This window comes from Pseudorca crassidens, chromosome 13, assembly GCF_039906515.1.
Source record: "Pseudorca crassidens isolate mPseCra1 chromosome 13, mPseCra1.hap1, whole genome shotgun sequence".
NCBI lineage: Eukaryota > Metazoa > Chordata > Mammalia > Artiodactyla > Delphinidae > Pseudorca > Pseudorca crassidens.
In genome coordinates this window covers 44,857,122-44,878,156 of record NC_090308.1, presented here as the reverse complement: position 1 = coordinate 44,878,156, position 21,035 = coordinate 44,857,122, and the positions used below count along the sequence as shown (strand labels likewise).

The window sequence follows — 21,035 nt, the reverse complement described above, 5'->3', positions numbered from 1 at the left end:
AATTAAACTTTTAAATCAAGTTACTCAAATTTAATCATCAGAGTTAGGAAATAGCTTTTTAAACCATGAACCCTATATGGTATACAAGTATAAAAGGAAAGAAATTTCTGTGCATCCTAATACTTCAACTCATGTGGTATAAAAAGATAAATATAAATAGGTCAATGCTTTTAGCAAACCTTTTGTTCTTCCCCATTAACTGTATTTGTATAAGAGGATATATCTTTCAAAGAATTATGTAAACATACATAGCTGGGCCTTGCAAGAAAAAACTGTGCAGTAGCTGTCCCAAAAGCCTCCTCTCAATTTCTATGCTTGACGCAGGCCTTTAAATCCAGTAACATTTTAATCACGCTTAACTCTAAAACACATATTTCTTCTCTTCATACCCTTCTCTCAACAGTGAGACAGTCCAGAGAATCTATGCTTTGTAATGGAGAACAACCAATTCAAGATACACACATACATAAAGACAGATTGATAAATAGATATAGAGAGAATAATGTACCCATTATGTTTAACCATTGCTGATGATACTACAGTGATATTAAAGATGATAACAGCGATATCAATTACTACTTGCTGAATCTTCACTATACATGATACTGTATGCTAGGCACTTCACATATATTATCAAATCTAGATATAGGGAAATCTAGAACTGCTATTTCCATAACCATATAACAGATAAGATTACTAAGAATTAGACAAGTTCAGTAATCTGTCCAAGATCCCACAGCTAACAAGCCATGAAGCAGGGAATCTAATGCAGCCAGCTCTGACTCCAGTACTTATAATAAATACCTTATTTATATTGAGGCGCATTCAGAATTATTGTGCTTTTTTTATTGACTTGACTTATGCTATGGCAAACAGCATTACAATGACATTTTAATATGTTCGTAAATAGTTCCCCAAACTATACTCAAATAGTAAAGTTGTTAATATTTATGATAGAAGAGTTGTGCTACCCCATTAGCAGTGTAAAGATTCTGTTAGTTAATGTTAATTATGTCTTATATGCCTTTTTTTTTTAACATCTTTATTGGAGTATAATTGCTTTACAATGGTGTGTTAGTTTCGTCTTTATAACAAAGTGAATCAGCTATACATATACATATATCCCCATATCTCTTCCCTCTGTGTCTCCCTCCCTCCCACCCTCCCTACCCCACCCCTTTAGGTGGTCACAAAGCACCCAGCTGATCTCCCTGTGCTATGTGGCTGCTTCCCACTAGCTATCTATTTTACATTTGGTAGTGTACTTATATGCCTTTTTAAAATAAAAGGTACAATTACAGGCAGTTTTCCTTTTCTCAAATTCTAAATTTAAACACTTTAATCAATTTATTATTCTACTTTCCTTCCCCATCATCTTCCTTCATCTCAGGCCACTCAATCTTAAAAAGAGTATTATTCCACAGGGTTTCATAGATGGTGATGTCCTGAGGTCATCACAGCGAAGGAAAAAGCCTGTACAATATTGAATCACAATCTTAAAACTATGCAATTTTAAAGACAGGTAAAATTTCTGGACTATCAACTTCTAGAATACCCTTCATCACTTTGTGCAGTAAACATTAATTGGATACCTACTGTATGCCAAATGGGTCAGAGCAGAATAAGTCTCATTTCACACTTTCACATTAAACGCTGATTCCTTTGGCAAGTACCATATAGGAACACGTAACACTGACCTCTATGCAAGAAGCCAACATTATAAGGATATTAATGGCAAGCATAAAACATGCAATATCAGAACCTCTGAGCTATTAAAACTACTTAAATATGGCATCAGTTCTTAAGTTACCTAATTTTAAAAAGTAGTTGAACCTAAGAAAATTGTTGAGTCCATTAAAAACTGCATTAAGCTATAGCACTGCTCTAGCATTGCTCTAGATCAGGTTATTTCTGTCCTTCATGCCAATCATCTTCCTTACAAATTCCTTAAGAATTCACTCTAACTTGAACTGTCATAAATCTCAGTTGCTAGAATGCATTTACTTTACAACTTAACTTGGTCCCCCTTTGGTTCCCTGTTTTAAGTAAACTTAAAAAAAAACACATCTGTCCAAGAGCAGCGGCACAGCACAGTGGACTGCCTGGGCGCAAAGGCCAGCTCTGCCGTTTAGCAGGTGTGGGGCTAAAGCCATTTATTTAGGCTTGCTGAGCCTCACTTCCTCACCTCCTCAATGAGGATAATAACAAAAACATCCGCTTTACCTATTTATTTTCCCTCTGGGGAGAGCAGGGCGGCTACCAGAATTAAGTGAGTTAATATTAGCAGAGTTCTTTGGACAGTGTCAGGCACATACTAGAGGTTATGATAAGTGTTTTTTAAATAAATTGTTCAAAAAAGTTTGGTACACTCCCAATTTTTTAACATCAGACTAGTTGAGCATTTAATAAGTATCATTCTCCAGATAAGGATGACTTCACAAACCGCATATGCCACAAAGCGGGACTCTCTTCCTATTGTACAAAGTTATGAGACAAAACGTAGATACATACTTAAACATACACAAGTATATAAAGTATACAAGTAGACAGAGATGTGCTCTAGATATATACACGTGCTCATATGTACATAAATATTTATACAGAAGCACGTGTGTATATTGATGTAACTTACCAACCTCCCACACACAATCCAGGTAAAATGGCCTAAAGTCAAACCAACTCTGCCAACATCTCTTAATACTGACAGAGCTTTCTTTTGTAAAACTTTTCAAGAAGAGGGAAAATAATCCATTGTACCAAATGTTAGTTAAGACGTGATAATGGAACTTGCATATGAGATTTAAAGAGGTCCATTTACCCTGCCTAATACATTATGGGGATCTCCAGATATAATCTTTTACTTCTACTTTCGATAAGTGTTAGCTGCTCTGAAATGATTTTGAGTTAGATCAGTGATTTTCAAGTGTAGTTCTTAATATCTTGCTTTAATTGCACTCCTGCTGTAAAGGTTAGGATAACCTCATGACCCTCAGAAACAAATATCGGTTCTAGACTGAGCAAAATTTGTCAACAATTAAACTGGATTTCAGTGGGAAAGAAGTTATACTTTTGCTGGTTTTAAAGAATTTGTATTAAATTCACAGAGGAATTACAATGTAGGATTTTTCTAAACAGTAACAATTTAGGTCATAGTGAAAGTTTAACTAATGATTTTGGTTTTGAGGTCCCCCTCACCACCAAAAAAAAGGACAGAACTTGAATGAAGATAAATCTGAGGTTTGACAATCATTTACTTAACTTGACTTGCTCTCTCCTTTCAGACTATTCACCTTTTCTTAAAACAAAACAAGCTATAATTCCGTTACCAATCAATAACTCCTCACTTAATTGCAATAATCTCAGAATATGAAATATTTGAATAAAGTATTAAATAGAAAATTTAAAAATCATGCATAAATAAAATATACAAGTATTCACATAATTTCAGTGGCACAAGAGTGTTACTGCTTACACTCTATTCCCCGTTTTAAGCATCATTTTTAGCAAGTGTCCCCTTTACTAAGGGATTGCTATCTCCTTTTACTAGGAAGTTACCTTGAGAGTTACTTCATTCATGAATGAACATCCGTAAAATAAAAGAACACTCTGGCAGACCTACCAACAGAGTCAAAGAAAATTCTTCTCAAATAAAATTTCCATAAGGTATTACCCTTTTTCTAAAGAATCCTAAATAACCATTTTTGTTAATCTGCTCTTTTACATATAACTGCACTTGTAAGAGAGGTTACTGTTCCTGAGATTATAAAAATAAAAAGATGAGAAAAGGAGCATAATATTTGTTGCATTCTAGGAATTCGGGTTAGCTTTCTCAATGCAACAGGAACATTTGCATTTACTCATAAATGAATACTAATGACATATGCAGATCTGGCACTGCTTCATAGAAATCACACACAGAAAGCTAGAGCAGTGCACAGATAGTTCTATTTCTCCAAAGTATTCAAAGAGTGAGAAGATTAAAGTCAACATCAATTCTCTGAAGTTGAGTCATAGCTAAATGACACGGTGTGTTAAGAATAATGGTGGGATTTATGGTGAAAGCGAACTTAGCTATTGAACATCTTGTATGATTTTTGAGTCAACAGCTCATGATTGACCACCTACTTTGGGCAAAATGCTGCTTCCTTAAATAAGTCACTGTTCTGCAGTTCTTTTTACATTACACAGTGTAGGAGTAAGCATCCAGCTTCCACTGGAAACCCTTCCTTGCTATTTAAAATAACACTCAGCTCAGCTTTGCATATGTGTGTACTCCTGTGCTCCTTTTTGAATGAGTGGAAATTCAGTGAGTAAGAAGATTATTCATTCAAAAACATCTGTGTATGCCTGCAAAATGGTACGGACAATGATGCAAGCACAGTCAACTCACTGTGGGCATCACCTGCTCACAAAGAAGTCAAAGGGACTTCTAAGGGAAGTGTCAAAGGGACACTAAAATTTAAGAATGAGGTCTGGCTTAACCTAGAAACCACGATCCTAGTACTTCTGCAAAACTCTGAAGAGTATGCTTGTGGTTTCCTATATTATCTCCTTTAGGCACCTATTTGAAAATATTACTTTATATTATTGATGATGTTTCTATATATTTTATTAATCCAGGAAAGAGTATTTTTTTAAATAGCCCAGAGTAATCTGGAAAGGGCCAGAGCAGTTTTCTTGTTCACTGCTAAGAGTCCCTGCACTGGAGACAGTTAAATTTAAGCAACAGTTTCCTTCCCATCATTATGTTTCTTATACTGTCTTCCTGTGTCTCCATCAGTTCACTAGTGAATGACTTCATATCCCTAAAGAAGCCTACCCTGCCGCACATTCAGTCACTTTAAGCAAGGTCCATTTGTAAACAGAGGGAGAAAGGTAAGTAGATCGCTTTCATTTCTCCTTTTAAGAGCATTACCAGGAGGAACCACTACGGCAACTTAAAAAAAAAATCTGCTACAACATAATTGACGCCAATAAAAACATTAAAAATAGTTTTGATATCCAATTTTGTAATCCCTTTTATTATCTTCAACTTTTTCTTGGAATAGAAGCTGAATATACTTGAAATAAATTGTACTGTGGAAACATTCGTCTAAAGCCCTGAAATATGTCAAAGCTACTGAGCAAAAAAGCTTTCAGAAGCACCCGCTTTAAATTACTTCTAGCAAATCAGTTCAGAAAGGAGCACCGTGAGAGAAAGAACGCCCACCCACTCTCGCTCCCACCCCAATCCGACCCTGAATGCTATTTATCCGACTAAGTTTACATAAATCAGAGAAGAGTTACAGTGCAATTAAATGTATCCACGAAGTAATATGATATAAAGCACTTTGCAAATATTAAACCTCCCCTTAAGGGATCAATGTTTTCCATGAAGAAGCTGGAGGGTGGCGGGGAGAAAAGCAGAAGGGAGGGAGGGTGAGAGAGAGAAAGAGTCCGACCCACCGGGTGAGTACTGAGGAGACCGGGATCTGAGCAGCTTCTCTTGGGTGGGTGCCCTGAAGCACTCAATGAGGGAAGCCAGAGAGCGGAGCCCACCAAGGTGAAGTGATTCCGGAGTCGTGACAGAGGTTTGCTCGCTGTGCACCTGGAACCGCCAGGTAGAGGCATCCGCAGGGGGCTGGGCGCTCCTTCCTGGCTTCCCCAAACCAATGCGGTCGCCCAAGTCCCAGAAACAGAAGTCTCTGCGCTCCAGTTAGTAGCCACAGCGACCTCGCGCACCTCTGAGTAACAACGGTATGACCACACACTCCATTGCATTTATCTCCTGAGTATGTGTGTGTGAGTGTGTGTGTGTGTGTGTATGTGTGTCGGGGGTGGGTGGGAAGGGCTGCGTGAACTGCGTGCACTGGGGCTACCCTGGGGCGGGGACCGGTACTTCGAGGGGTGGGGGCCGGCGGGGCGGAGAACGCACCCCACCCGCAAGTTCACCGCGCCTTTGCCTGCCCTGTGCTTGTCCTCCTTGGGCCTCGCAGCCCCCCACTCGCCCAAAGCCGTCTCGCGCTCCAAGCGACAGCCCCACAATCACCCCGGCAAGGGGCTGAGGGCGGGCCCCCAAACTCTGCTGTGCGCAGTTAACGCGTGTTTCCAACCTCCCTCAAAGACAGCCCAGAGCGCTGCGACCGGCTCGAGGAGAGACAGACAGACAGACTGACACGGACAACTCTCTCAATCTACCCCGAGAATCCTCCCTAACGTTTCCCATCTCGCACTAGTTTAACCTCGAGCCCCAGAGAACGTCTCAAAAGTCTCCTTCAGGGAATGCCCAAGAGAACCGCGCCCCACAAAGCGCTTTGGCCGGCATCACACGGATGTCTCTCCTCGGCGACCTCCCCTCTTGTCATTTCCCCCCAAATCTACGAAGCTTCAGCCCCCTGTGCTCGAGCCCCTCCCCGGAGCGAGACGGGCAGCGCGCCCTGCTCACCAACGTCCCCGGCGGCGGCAGCGTGGGCGGGAGCCCAGGGCGCGTGGGCCAGCAGCTGGTCGCGCCGGGCCACAGGGCGTCTCCTGCAGTCCCGTTGGCAGTTGGTGCAGTAGTTCCGGACGTCCGGGCTTCGGCTCCACGGGGAGCGAGGCGCTCGAATGCGAGCGAGCCAGCGGGGCTGTGCGTGCGCGCGTGAGAGTAAGAGGCAGGCGGGCCCTACACGCAGGCGGCGGCGGCTGCGAGGTCTGGGGCGGGGAGCCAGGAAGGGGAGGAGGCGCGCGAGAAGTAGTGGAGTTTAGGGCGCGTTTCCCGCACTTCCCCTGGAGGCTGGAGCCAGGTACGGCAGGGCGCGCTCCCGCGGCGCGGGCACGGTAGGGGCGGCCGCGGGAGCCCGAGTCCGCGCAGTGCCTGGGGCCGCAGCGCCTCTGCGGGAGGAGGTGAGCATCCTCCTCGCCCCACGCGGGCACCGACGCGGCCCCAGTCTCTGACCGCCGAGCGGAGAACCTCCTGCGTCCTCAGTGACAGGTCCTTGGGCAGCTTGCTTCCTCCCAATTAGCCTAAAACCAACAGTCAGTGCGGCTGGGATCTTCCCTTCCGGGGTCTTGGAGCCGCCGGGGCCAAGCTGCGTGGGCGCCCGGCTCCCCGCGGCTGGTGCTCTCACGGCCGCCGCCCGGCTCCCGGCGGCTGCCTCCCGGAGACGTGCCCAGCTGTGTGCGCGTGTGTGTGTCTAAGCGAATCTCTTCCCCTCCATCACTCGGGCGCGCGGGAGGGATCGGGTCCCCGGCGACCAGCTGCGGAGTGGCTGCCAGTCCCCACCCTCCCCGCTCTCTCCCCACCCACCCCGCCCCTACTCCTCCTAGCCCTCGTCCTCCTCCCCTGCTCCTCCTCCAGCTGCCGCTCTGGAGCTCCCAAAGGCAGGGGAGAAACCGCAGCGAAAAGGGCGGGGAAGGGTGGGGAAGGAAGCGCAGGTGTCTTCAGCCGAGAGCGGGCCCGCCCACACGGGAGCAGCTTGCTGCAGGGGGAGGGCAGGGCCTTAGGCGGAGAAGGGGAAGGAGAGGATTTACGCGGAGGCCGAGGTCCTGCGGCTGAACCGCAGCGCGTCCCACCAGGAGCGCGATGAGGAGGCCGGGTGGGCGCTCAGGGCTCCCCGGCCAACTGAAGTCGCAGCTTGGGGAACCCGCGGAGTGACCAGGGTGGCAGAACCCGGGAACACAGAAGTCGGAGAAGCTGAGATCGGTCTCTCCCGGGTCAGAGGGGCCTAGACCTGGAGCTTGGGGCACACAGGTGTCCAGGGAGCTCGAGTGTGGCTCCAGCATGCCAGACGGGAGAGCTGGAGGCTGTGAGGGGTCGGGCGGCTGCGGCAGCGGCGGTTCTCAGACTGCTGTGTGCCTCCGGAGTCGCAGGGGGCGATCACCGCCTAGCTGGGAAGCGGAGATCAGGGCTTTGCCTTTTTCCTGGTTCCAGATCCCAAACCCGAGAGGCACACTGGCCTTCCCAATTCAGTCAACGTCCTGCCTACCCCTCGCTCCCAGAATAGCAGTGGGGCAGTGGACCCTACGTGCTATTTCCTGTGCTCTCTGCCTGATTGAAAAGAGCCCACCTAATCTGAGACTGATGTGTTGATTCTTCTTTCCTAACTCCAGTCCCCTCACTCATCATCTAGCCCCACCCGACTAAAATTTCCCAGAAAACTAGTATCTTTCTCATTGATAAAGTTTTCCCTTCTGGAGTTTGCTTAAAAAACAATTTTTTTTTCTCTCGAGGTATTAGGTCTCATATTAATTCCCTAGTACAAATGCAATACGCAGAAAAGTCCTTTAGACTGGGAGTCACGTTATTGCTTTATGAGCGCTGGTCTGTTTTCAAATGAGTCATAGAATGCAGAGTCGAGTCAGCCTGGGGTCCTGGAGAGAATTGGTCCATTTAATTAGAGGTCTGTTGGAATGCTCACTGGCAACAGCACTGGAAAGAATTGTGGTGCTTCCGCCAGTATCCATTCTTTTCTATTATGGTAATTTTACTTTGTTAATTTAGGCAATCTGAAAATGAAAGGTTGGATGCAATTCACAAGGCACAATATTTCTAGATTATCATTCAACTGTGACCCCCACCCCCTTCCCCATGCCCACTCTCACCATCACTTCCAAAGGTGGTGAACTCGGATCTCAAGCTGTCTGTACTTTTTCAATTTCAGGATACAGCCTGAAGGACAAAGCTGTTGAGTTCTAGAAAGAGATAACTTAAATGTAAGTAAACTTATTTACCAACTACTCAGACAAAATCATAAGCTCAGCAGCAAGAACAGAATGTATGTTGTTTAATATATTGAGCAGGAGGAAAGATGGCTGTTTGCCAGATATGTGATCCATTAACCTCTGTAGCTCATTGTTGGCAACAATAGCATACAATCACATCCTTATGTTTGAAAGACAAGGATTTTTTCCCCATCTCAAAATCACAATGCCACACTATAGTCTAAAAGAAACCTCAAACAATACAAGTAAAAAAGGAAGAAACACGATTTGCTTTTTTCTGAACAAATGTTGCTGTTCTGTTATTCTGGAGAGGAAAAATGCTGATAAGCAATAAAGTCTGCAAAAGCATGACAATAGATTTTGAAGAATGCATTGCTCCATCTATCAGTCTTTTCAATTAGTCAACTTTATTTAAAATGTTTATTTATATTACCTTTTTATTGGTATTCATTCTTTCTTTTGTGCCAGGAAGATTACTGAGGAGGACGATGGGGTGAGATGAATCTAGTTTCTCATAATTCTGTCTTGCTTCAGGTTTATGTTTGGCAGGAAAGGAACAATCAACAGCCCGTGCTTTCTCAGCAGTTCTAACTTCTCAGAGAATCCTTAGCTCTGTAGCTGATGGACTAAGACATTGTCACAGTGATTTTGCCTAGCTTGTGCAAGATCACATCTGGGGCTGGGAGCAGGTACAACCCCAGAAACTGTGAAGCAAAGCTCTGGAAAGGCTTTCTACCTAGCCTTGGGTTGGAGGATTAGATCAGGGTATATGCACTTTCAGCGTGTGCTGCTCTTCAACTCCTCCAACAATGTGGCTTTCTTGCTAGATAAAGCGCAGAGGAGGGTGGGTGGGTGTCTAAAATTTTAGTAGAAACATTTTAGTATTGTGTGAAATTAAACAAATAAAACTAAACACTGGATGAAGAGGCACAGCCAAAAAATCTTTTTAGAATGCAGTTTTGAAAACGGTCACAGATTCATTGGTTTGGTTTAGTCACCAAAGCCAAATAAAGTGCACAGTAATAAAAACATCTGGTTAATTAGTTTTCATTTGATAAAGAATATATTTTTTCTGAGCATCATCACACTCTCTTGTCTCATAAAGATGCAACCGTTAAATACTGTTCAGCTTACGGTTTCAAATGGAGACTGTCCTTTCAGTAAAGTATAGAAATGTTTGTCATTATTAGAGGGTATTTGACTTGTTTTCCAACTGTATCTTTTTTTTTAAAAACGAGCTAATCACTGACGTCTAGACTCAGTTGGTTAAGTAAATATTTATTAAAAGGAACTCTTTTTGTGCCAACCACTGAAAACCAAAAGATGAATAAAAGAAGCCTCTGGTCTCATAGGGTGAGTTCAGTAATCACTAGGGTTATCCGGTGTAGGTCTGGTTCAACAGGAGTCCTTACCTTTCGCAGAAATGAGCCCGAGCCCACATCTCCATGCTCCATCACTGTATTTGAATGTCCCTGTATGAAAGTTCTGGTTTTCTGTTGTGCTAGGAAATGTTTAGCAGTCAGAGGCCTAAAAGTGTAAGGCCACACCTGAATATAAGGAAACTATTTCTTATGGAAGAGGTGGGTCCACAGATCTGATGTCAGAAACGATGAGGACAGTCAAGAGGATTTAACCCCTCTCTAGGTCCAGACCATGCTGGCTAATAGAAGTGTCATGCAAGCACAAATGTGAGCCACATGTACAATTTTAGTTCTATATAGCTCATTTAAAAAGTAAAACAAAACAGGTAAAATTTAATAATATATTTTGTTTAACTTACTATATCTCTAAGATATTATAGTTTTGACACATGATCAAGATATAATTATTAGTGAAATATTTTACATTATTTTTTTCACATCGTGATGGGCAGAATGGCTCCCGCAAAAATGGAACCTAGACCATGAGAGAGTAGAAGGAGGACTTTCAAGGCTGCAAGGAGCAGTAGGGGTAACAGTATAAAGACCGGAAAATGAATGGTAGGTTGATTGGCTGATAAAAAGGTCCTTTGACTGTAGCAAAAAGCTTTTGTAAGGAAAGCTGTAGCTGATGTTAAAGAGGGAAAGGTTAGTTAGCTCTAGATCTGCTCTGTTCAATACGGTAGCCACTAAGCACATGTGGCCATGAAGCTCTTGAAGTGTGACTAGTCTGTGAGTATAAGATACATACTGGTCTAGGAAAAAAAGATAACAGTGGCTTGAACTAGGTGGAAAGGCATGGATGGTCTTCAGATATATTTCAAGGGCACAGCCATAGGACTTGCTGATAAATTGAATGCAGTGAAGCAAAGTAAGGAACCAAGGATGACTTCTAGATTTGGAACAACTGGGTATATGTTGTTACTATTTACTGAAAAGGGAAATAATAGGGTAGTAGAAAGGCTTGGTGAAGCAAGGTCCCCACCAAGAGGATACATTAGGCATCCAGATGGAGATGTCACTTAAGGAGGCAGATATATCAGTTCAGAGGTTTGAGAAAGCCTTGGGTTAGAGATATGAATTTGGAAGTGATCAGCATACGGAAGGTGTTCAAAGCACCCAGTGGGGGAAAAAGAAAATAGAAGGAAGCCCTGGTGATTGGGAAGGAGGGAAGGAAGAGCATAGATAGAAGACTGAAAAGAAATTGCCTGGCCAATTAAAGGCAAACTAAGAGTCTGGCAACTCAGAAGTTGAGAGAAGAAAGCATTTCAATGAGGAGGTAGTGGCCCCTATGTCAAATACTGCTCAGAAGTCAATAAAAGAAAAATAGGGATACCTGTATTGAGTTTGGCAGCACTGGAGATAATTAGTGACCTTTACAAGAGAAGTTTCAATGGCAAGGTTAAAGCCAAACTGAATTGAGTTGAAAATTGAATGGGAAATGAGAAAGTAGGGAAGTGAGGGCAGACAGCATTTTGAGAAATTTTTCTTTGAAGAATTGCAAAGAAATGGGGACATAGTCCAGAGAGGGATATGGGACTAAGGGATATTTTGTTTTAGGATGGGAGGTACTAGAACATCTTTGTATAATGATAGAAATAGTCCAGTAGAGAAGGGGAGAATGAAGAGAATAATTGAAGATAAAGTCCTTGAGTAGGGTAGAAAAAAGGGGGTGCGGACAAGTGGAGGTGTTGGTTTCTCAGGAGCAGGCACCATTGTTCCCTCATAAACAAAAGGAAGACAGGAGTTGTAGAACCAGATGAAAGAATATGTAGACCTAGTCAAGAGAAGGTGAAGGAGTTGTTTCTATTTTCTCAAAATATGAGTCAAAGAGTAGTATTTTAGAGAAAGGAAGTAATGGAAAATTGAGGAGCGAGGAAAAATCATGGAATAGTGATTTCAGAGAGTGAGAAGTCAAGCTTCCTAGAAGAAAACAAGAAATTAGGTGGGGGAGTGTTGACTGCTATTGGAGGTTTGAGGTCCTGAATTTCCTATGAAATCAGTGAAGCCAGTTAGATAATTTTCTCCAAGAATAATCAGCTGATAAAGTATACATATGGAGAAGCCAAGCAAGTGGTTGCATTCTGCCCAACTGGGAATATTTTAAGCAGCATGGAACATGGGAGTTGAGACTGTCTGCAAAAGAATTGTTATAGGGCTAGATCATGATATTCAACCTGAGTACAGAGGAAAGTGGAGTCAGGAGGTTGAGATGATCAGTGAAAAAGTAGTGAGGTCAAGGGCTTCATTTCAATTTTAAGAGTGATTCAGTCTGGCAAGTACGAGTTGGGACAAATTGGGGAAGGAGGATCTTAATTTTTTATAGGCAGGGTATTTCTATGCAGAGTCTAAAAGGAGAAAATTAGGGAGTCAGATCAAACTAGATTCAACTTACATTTATTGGAATCGAATGTGTGCTACACTCTGTACTGGGCACTTTCCTGTTATTTCATTTAATCCTCACAATATCCCTGTGCTTTGGGTAAGATAAATCCTTGTTTTATAGATAAGAAAATAAAACAGGGACGATTAAAAAATAAATAAAATTAAAAAAAATAAAATACATACTGGATTTCAAAGTCTCAGTGCAAAAAAAACCTTGTGAAATGTTTATTAATAATTTTATATTAATGGTTGAAATGATAACCTTTTGGATACCTTGGATTACATAAATTATGTTATTAAATTATTATTACTTTTTTTAAAAAAGCTTTTTAAATAGAGCTACTGGAAGATTTTAAATTACACATGTAGTTTGCATTATACTTCCACTGGCCATCACTGCTCTAGACTAAGTGCTTCTTATACTTTAATGTACATATGAATCACTGGGGAATCTTGTTAAAATGAACATTTAGAAACTCCCAGGTAAACTGCTGTCACTGGTCCTTGGGCCACACTTTGAATATCACAATGATGATTGACAACTTCACCTGCAATATAGAACCCTTCAGGAATTTTTTTTTTTAAATCACAGTGACCAGATTGCTGCACGCAAAATTAATTAAATAGGAATCTCTGAAGTTGTGACCTGAGGATAAGTATTTGTTATAGCTCTCTAGGAGGTGATTTTAAAATATTACAAATTTCAGAACCACTGCGTTAGAAGTTCTTGAATAGAGGTGAACTAATTTAAACTTTATTCTGTAGAAAATGGAGAAGTTTATATATCAGGTGCGATTAACTTGTCACTGGCAAATATTCACTGAGTGTAATTACTATATGTAAGTCATGGTGACTTATATCCTGCCTTCTAGAAGCTTAGGAACTAGTTACAGAGATAAGATACCTACTTAAATAATGGCAAAGCAACATAGCATAGGTTCAGCATGACTGGTATAGATATTAAGAGTTATAGGAGTCCAGAAAAGGAAGAGTTAGTCTTGGATGGGATAATTAGTGAATCTTCCTGGAAGAACTGATGTGTAAGAAAGATCTGATTCAGGGCTTCTCAAACTATAGAATGCATCAGAATCTTCTCGGGTGACCAGGGCAAGGCCACTATTGTCATGGAACACTGCTGCTAATATCACCCCTGCCACACTATGAATGAATTGTAAAACCACCTGCTTCTCTGTCCCAGTAACTCAAGTTCAAAGTCCCCAGTGGGAGGCTGACTAACTGAGCCCAGACCACATGCTCCGGCCTAGGCTGCCAGGAGCCACTGGCTATGTACAACTTTTCACCAACACTGCACACAAAGGAACTTTTTCCAAAAGCAGGGATAAAGATGCAAGTCTGCTCAGCCTGCCCCAAAACTCCTCACCCTACCCTTGCCAAAGCCAAATCAAAACGAAACAAAACCAAAAAACCCCAAAACAGCCAATTAAAGAAACAAAATGTCTACCACAGGTAGTATTACTAAAAACATTGACATATATGAGGGGGGACTTGATTTTGGCAAATTCAATCTTAGATTGTTAAGCTTGAGATTATGATGTTTAACTCAAGTAGAGTTGCCCATTTAGTTTGGGGAATGAGGCAAAGGCTAGAGAAGGTTGCTTAGGTGTCATCTGCATGGAGGTAACAATAGAGAACAAATGTGAGCTTCAGGAGGCTTAATGTAGAAGGAGAAACTCTGGACAGAGACTCTTATAATATCCTCATACTTCTGGGACTAAAGGAGCAGTACAAAAGGGGTGTTGCATTACCTCTCAACAGCTATTAACCCTCCAACCAGCTCAGATTAGAAGAGTTAAATAAGAATTTCTATGGTAGTAGTTCTCAGAGATTTTAATGTGCCGATTTGAATTATGAAGCTCTGATTATGCTACACTTCCAAATATCATTTGACTATGGAACTTTCTTGAGAAACTAGTGATATATTGAAGACATTTTGGGAAACAATGGGCTAGAATTATCTGGAACCAGAAAAAGATAAAAAGATCTTAGAGAAATGTCCAGGGGGAGAAACTATAGTCCAGAATCCCGATTATTCTGACAATTCTGGTGCCTGTTATTCCACTGTTATAGGAGATGGGTTTAATAGTATGGAGATTAGTGGTACTGAATTCTGTTTTACCCCCATATCCCCCAAATGCACAGTGCTTGGTAAATGGAGGCACGCCATACATATTTGTTGAGTGAATAAATAAGAGAATAGTTAAGAAAAGCCCTTTATCTTGTCAATATGGAGGTCACAAGTAACCTCCAGAAGCATTGTTTCAGAATAATGGTGAGGTGGGTTGGAGGAGGCACCCACCTGCTAAGGATTTCTCAAGTGATTCCTCAAGGATCTCTGGCAGAGACTGAATTGTCTACCCCATCATCTGTTTCTCTCTTTTTTTCTTGGTAATATAACAAGAGTGACCATATAATTTATCATCTGAACTAGGACACTTGAGAGAGAGAAGGGGGGAGCTGTTAATAATTATGCCAGGACAACACACACAAAATAGACTTTCAGGCAAACTGGGACAAATGGTCATCTTAAAAATAATTCCTGATTTTTAGCTGAACACTTGACTGTTAGGAATAAAGACTGCCTTGCCCAACCTCTCTTGTATTAATGGGTAACAATGTGACTAAAATGTTACTAGATTTTGACCAGTGTGTGTTCTCATTTATCAAAGAAGATGGTTTCGGTTGGTTGCACATGGAATGTGTCTTTTTTTAAATTGAAGTATAGATCATTTACAAAGTTGTGTTGGTTTCTGGTATAGAGCAAAGTGATTCAGTTATATATGTTATATATATATATATATATATATATATATATAAAATCTGAAAAGAACTTTTCAGATTCTTTCCCATTATAGCTTATTATGAGATATTGAATATAGTTCCCCGTGCTATACAGTAGGTTCTTGTTGTTTATTTTATATATAGTAGTATATATCTGTTAATCCCAAGCTACCAATTTATCCCCCCCCTCCTCTTTAGTGACCATAACGTTGTTTTCTATGTATCTTTAATGGTCTGTTTCTCCTTCCAGCTGGCTGGAATGTGGTTATTCTGGTTAGAGCTTTAGCAGCCATCTTGAATAATCCTGTGCTATTCTGGAGTTTTCTGTTACTTGCGGTTGAACCTAATCCCAGTAGATAAGACCTTATACCAAAGCTGCCTAAAACCAGTATAACATGAGCCACAAATGCAAACCATGTATGTAGTTTTACATTTTCTTGTAGCCATTTTAAAACATAAAAAAAGAACAGGTGAAATTGATTTTAATAATGTATTTAAATAAATGTGTCCAAAATATTATTTTTTCAGAATGTAACCAATATGAAAAAATATTAATGTGATATTTTATACACTTACGTTTTATGGTAAATCTTCAAAATCCCATGTGTGTTTTGCACTTACAGCACATCTCAACTTAGATTAACCACATTTCGAGTGCTCACTAGCCACATGTGGCCAGTGACCACCATATAGGACAACACAATTTTATACCATGAATAACCTCCTCTCACTCATGTATTTTCTATCTCTCCCTCTCCTCTTGCTTGTCTTCAATAGATAAACATAGATAGGTAAAACTCTGTATGTTCCACAACAACAAGAAAACCCTGTTTCATTTCTTACTTCCCAGAAGTGATTTCTCTATTGTTTTTCTTCCCTTCACAACTCTATTTAATTGAATTTGCAATATCAGGTAACTCTGTTCTTGGAATAATGACAGAATGTTGTCCTTCAGGATACCTTTTGATAAATTGGGTCTCTGGGTGTCGATCAGCCATAAGCAATCTATTTTTAGAATGATCCCCTAGCAAATTGAGCCCCTAGCTATCAGGAGTTGTTAATATCAGGACCAAAACCCACTATGCTTTGTCACCAGTTGCCACAAGGAATTGGTTAAGTAATTTTTTTTGCAAATGATTTGAGAAAATCGCTTCTAGTAGAATCAAGGTTACCCCTCTAATGATGACAGTCTTCCCTTCTTTGAGACATATGCTGAAGAGTGGGAGAGAAAAGAGAACTGTTAGAGCTGGCCACTTGGGAATTGAATCTAAACTGGGTACTCCCTGGAAGGGTAATGGATGCGTACATTGACTACCACGTGTGGGACGATAGAAAAGTGGCTTCCAGCAGCTGGGCTTTATAGAGTACAGCATAACCTCAGTTATCCAGTGTAGTGTTCAAGCAACAGGAAAGGTGTCAGATACAAAAGGAAAAAAATTATGTATCTTGTAAGAAAGAAACTGAGATTTGAGCATTTTGAATGAGTGAGTTAAGAAGAACCAAAGACGTGAAGGTTATAGCGGATGAGCTGTGATTGATTAATTCTCCAGCAGGAGGGAAAAAGTCTTCTGGCTTGATGGTGATGTATATAAAAGGTCAGCCTTTTCACGTAGGAGCCAAGAAGCTCACACAACATGACAGGGATCCAATGAGATAAGAAATAAGAAAGGCAGAGAGAAGGGGAAAGCAAGCAAAGAAGATTGTATATGGAGCGGAAGTGGTGGTAACAAAGACAGAAGTAGTAGCAAAGGAGGCTAGCAAATGTCACCAGCTCTTGTGGGCAGTGGAAAGAATGATGCAGGGGTGAAGTAGTCTAATGGGTGTCAGGGTGCCACATGTACTTAAATCTTCACACACACTATTTCTGGAAAAAAAATCTCTTATGCCGACTGTAGTCATTTGTTTCTTTGTTAACTTACTTACTCCCCTGGGGTTGTCTAATCTGTACCAGAGGTTTGCTCTCTCTTAGTCTGTGTGCTCTCAGTGACTTAGGGAAAGTCAGTGGTTGATGTGGATGATGCTGCCAAACTTAAGACCTGTCCACTGGCCAAGAAAAACAAAGTAAGGAGGAAGAGAAAGAAGAAGACCATCATAAATATTTTAGTTATTCAGAAGGCATTGATCTAGCCTCCTTAACTGTGCATACTCTAGCTCAGAACAAAGGAGTAAGCAAAATCACATCTGAAAATCTAGGTAGATGATGCCAAGACCACACAGTAACTTTCATGCGATTTACTCATTGAAAACTCCCTAGGCTCCAGAAGCATGACACCACTTTCTCTTGTCTTAACTATGCCAGACTTTGCTATGCCCAGTGGGCCCTTCCTGCAGAGCGTGGATGTTGCCTCAACCCAGCCCGCTGGTCAGCTACTACTGTGCCATCAGGGTGAAGCAGGCAGCTCACGTACCATTTGTCATCCTTTCCTTATGTTGTTACTAAGAATATTTTATTCTTATTTCTAAATAAGTCTAACAAGCATGGTTAGTATTTTCTGATTGAAAACCAGAACAGCAAAATCAGGTAGGAGAGGGCAATAGCCAGAGGTGACAGGTGACTTTGAGGGAGGAGCAGAAAAACTGTATGAACTTCATCTTCAACCAAAAAGCAGGTGGCCCATTCCATGTCAGAGTGAGTATATGTGGTTTGGCAGGGAAGTGGATGGACTTTGGCATAAGACAGGTCCAGGTTCAAGTTACAGCTTTTCTGCTGGTAGCTGTGTGATTTGGGGCAGGTATTTGAGTTATCTGAACCTCAGCTTTTTCATTTCTAAAATAGAAATACTAATATTACCTTCTTACTCAGTTATTGTGAAGATTAAATATATAAGAAACAACACATTTGATGGAATTATCTTTTTCCTCCCTTTGCTCCCAGAGATGAGTAGGTTCTTGGGTTATCGCTGAATTTTATAACTTAAGATAGTGCTTATTAAACTCATACTATATAATGGATTGTATAATACATAGTGCTAGGCACTGGGACATAGAATTATATGAAAAACAGCCAATGCCATCAAGGAACTGAGAGTTATCTGGGTAGAAAGACTGTAAAACACAAGTTAGACGGTGGGTAAAGGTGCACCAATAGAATCAGGAACAAGGAATTGAAGCAGTACTAGCGGCAGCATGGGATGGATGGCAACAATTTATTGGGAGGAGGCATTGTATATATAGTGATGATAGTCCTGAATTATCAAGGAAACAGAAATTGTGTTTAATAAACTATGTTTAAAGAGGCAGGATATGAGTAATCTTACTTTGAAATTTTTCCATTTAAGCTGATTAGAGCTAAAAAATAAATTTCCATGGTTTAGTTTGGTGGAAAACTCATTATCTTCTAGTAATCTTATCTGTTGGTCCGTCAAATAAATGAGGCATTGTTCAAATGGCAGATGAAAAAGGCAAAAAAAAAAAAAAAGGAAGAAAGTAATGGAGAAAGGATTGAGAAAGAAACAGAAAATATTATGCTGCCAGAGCTACCTCCTGAGTATCAGTGTTTTCTAAGCGCATCCTTCTTGCTGTTTCATTTAATCTTCACAGACACCCTGTCCAGTTGGCGAAACAGATATTGTTCTCTGTTTGACAGATGACGAAGCTGAAAATGTAAGAAGCTATTTCTTGTCCTAATTCACATATTGAGTAAGTCACACATCTAGAAAGAAGAACCCACATTCTCTGCTTGAGGCACAAAAATGTAAAGAAAGTTACCTACATAAAAATGTATGGTTCTAAAGAATTTAATTTAAAGACAGAATTTTAAAACCAGGAAGCAAAGTGATATGGGCACAAAAATATTCTATGTAGGAAATAAATGCTGAGCATGATGGCTTCACTACAGCTTTACCTCTTCTTTCTCTTTTATTGCCTTCCTTTCCTTCCTTCCTCCTCCAAAGAGATGAAGGTATATGTGAGAAATACAAGAAAAGAAGGAAACAGAGGAGAGAAAAACAGAAATTTATGAGGAGAAGGCCTAAGAGAACAGGAAATGAATGTGTAGGGAGATCTTAGTCATGAACATATAATATGCCTCTGGTAGATTTACAATTTGGAAAGAACATATCAAAGATTTTGTTTTAAAATTTCTCCTGAAAAAAATTGAGGTCAGAGAGCGAGTAAATGTGTCAAGGAGTTTAGATGATGTCTTTGCTGCCAGTAAATGAATAAGCTGTTTAGACAGAACCGAAAGCTTTCCCTGTGGTCCCCGAGCGAGCATCTCTGGCTTCAGCTCCATGGTCTGACAGTCTCTATTACTCAAGGGCATCAACTGGCCAATCACACCTTCTCCTCCCCATCGAGTCACTGTAAATACCACCCAGGGCTGCTGCCGCTCCTGCTGCTAAGGGGAGGTGACAAAAGATCACATGCTGGGCTTCCCTGGTGGCGCAGTGGTTGAGAGTCCGCCTGCCGATGCAGGGGACACGGGTTCGTGCCCCGGTCGGGGAAGATCCCACATGCCGCGGAGCGGCTGGGCCCGTGAGCCATGGCCGCTGAGCCTGCGCGTCCGGAGCCTGCGCTCCGCAATGGGAGAGGCCACAGCAGTGAGAGGCCCGCGTACCGCAAAAAAAAAAAAAAAAAAAAAAAAAAAAAAAAAAAGATAAAGTGCTGATCACGTTCCCTGGGCATCTTCAGGACACAGATCTACATCTGCAGAGCATAGTGATTAACAGGTGGGCTAGGTTCCAACACCAGTGTCATCCTTACTGTGTGACCTCTTGGAGTACCAGTTTCTCCTCTGCTGGGGCATAATCATAGGATATATCACACAGGTTATTGTGAATGTCAGAGACGATAGTTCACGTGAAGTACTTAATATAGGGATTGCTCACAGAAAGTTCTCAATAAATATTAGCCTTTTGTAGCAAGCTGTCTTTCTCCCTCTCAAAAATTAACACTATTTGTCCTGTGTTAAGTTATAGTGAGTTCTCCAACCTATAATTATCATTTTTTAAAAAAATGAAAAATAGGCCTCAATTAAAACTAGCTATTCATCATTTTCTATTGTTCACAGAAATTTCCCTCCTAAAAATAAGTGACAAAAATCTGGTGGTATTTGAAATACCTGTATTAAAAGTCTTATGTGGCTATGGGCATTTCCTGGTTTCTTGCATCAACTTGGGAAGAATTGCTCCATGAATCAAGGACTATCAATTTGTATCATTTACATTTTCATTTCTCTAAACAGCCTCCACAAAGTTAAAAAGAACATAATTTTGAAAGCTGATGTTTATTCATTGGGAATAAGGGAGGGAAAATAGTGAGAAATCTGGCTGAGAAAATAGTTGAGAAGGCATGGAGTTTTAGTAATCTCAAGGTTAATATTTTAAGCTAACATTTAAATGGTTATTAATGGGCAATAATACTAAGCTCATAAAAAACTATACTTCACAAAAATCCTTGATTGTTTTATACTGCATCATAAGTATACGATACTTTGGTAACATAATAAATTTAATTACTAGAGCCAGAAATAAATGACTTTTTCTAAAAAACCCTAGATTTTTCTAGCTTACAAATAAGATTCTAACAAACTCTTTGAAGAAAAAGTAATATTTCTTAATATTAATTACCTGTAGTTTAGTTGGTTAACTATAAACACGAGATTAGTGAAGTGTGAATTAATGGGGTTTTATCGCATAATACAAGTTAAAGCAACATACTCATAAAATAAACAGTCTACTTATCTTTTCTTGTATCATAGCTTTCGAACACCTAGGGCTTTGGTCTCGTTTATCTTTAGTTGTTCATGGACAGAAT

The 21,035-nt window shown here is 41.0% G+C and overlaps 1 protein-coding gene and 1 long non-coding RNA gene across 5 annotated transcripts in view; one reads left to right on the top strand and one right to left on the bottom strand.

Moving 5' to 3' along the window:
- The window catches only part of HS3ST5 (heparan sulfate-glucosamine 3-sulfotransferase 5), a 291,317-nt gene extending 284,095 nt beyond the window's left edge, over positions 1-7,222 (bottom strand). For all 4 annotated transcript variants that reach the window (XR_010933759.1, XM_067702312.1, XM_067702310.1 and 1 more), the window contains exon 1: positions 6,425-7,222. The gene's annotated coding sequence lies outside the window, so the exon portion shown is untranslated. The remainder of the gene's footprint in view (positions 1-6,424) is intronic.
- Positions 6,485-21,035, top strand: part of LOC137204626 (uncharacterized) — a 124,350-nt gene continuing 109,799 nt past the window's right edge. Inside the window, exons 1-2 of the long non-coding RNA XR_010933760.1 lie at positions 6,485-6,622; positions 8,619-8,670. This is a non-coding gene — a long non-coding RNA (uncharacterized lncRNA). The remainder of the gene's footprint in view (positions 6,623-8,618; positions 8,671-21,035) is intronic.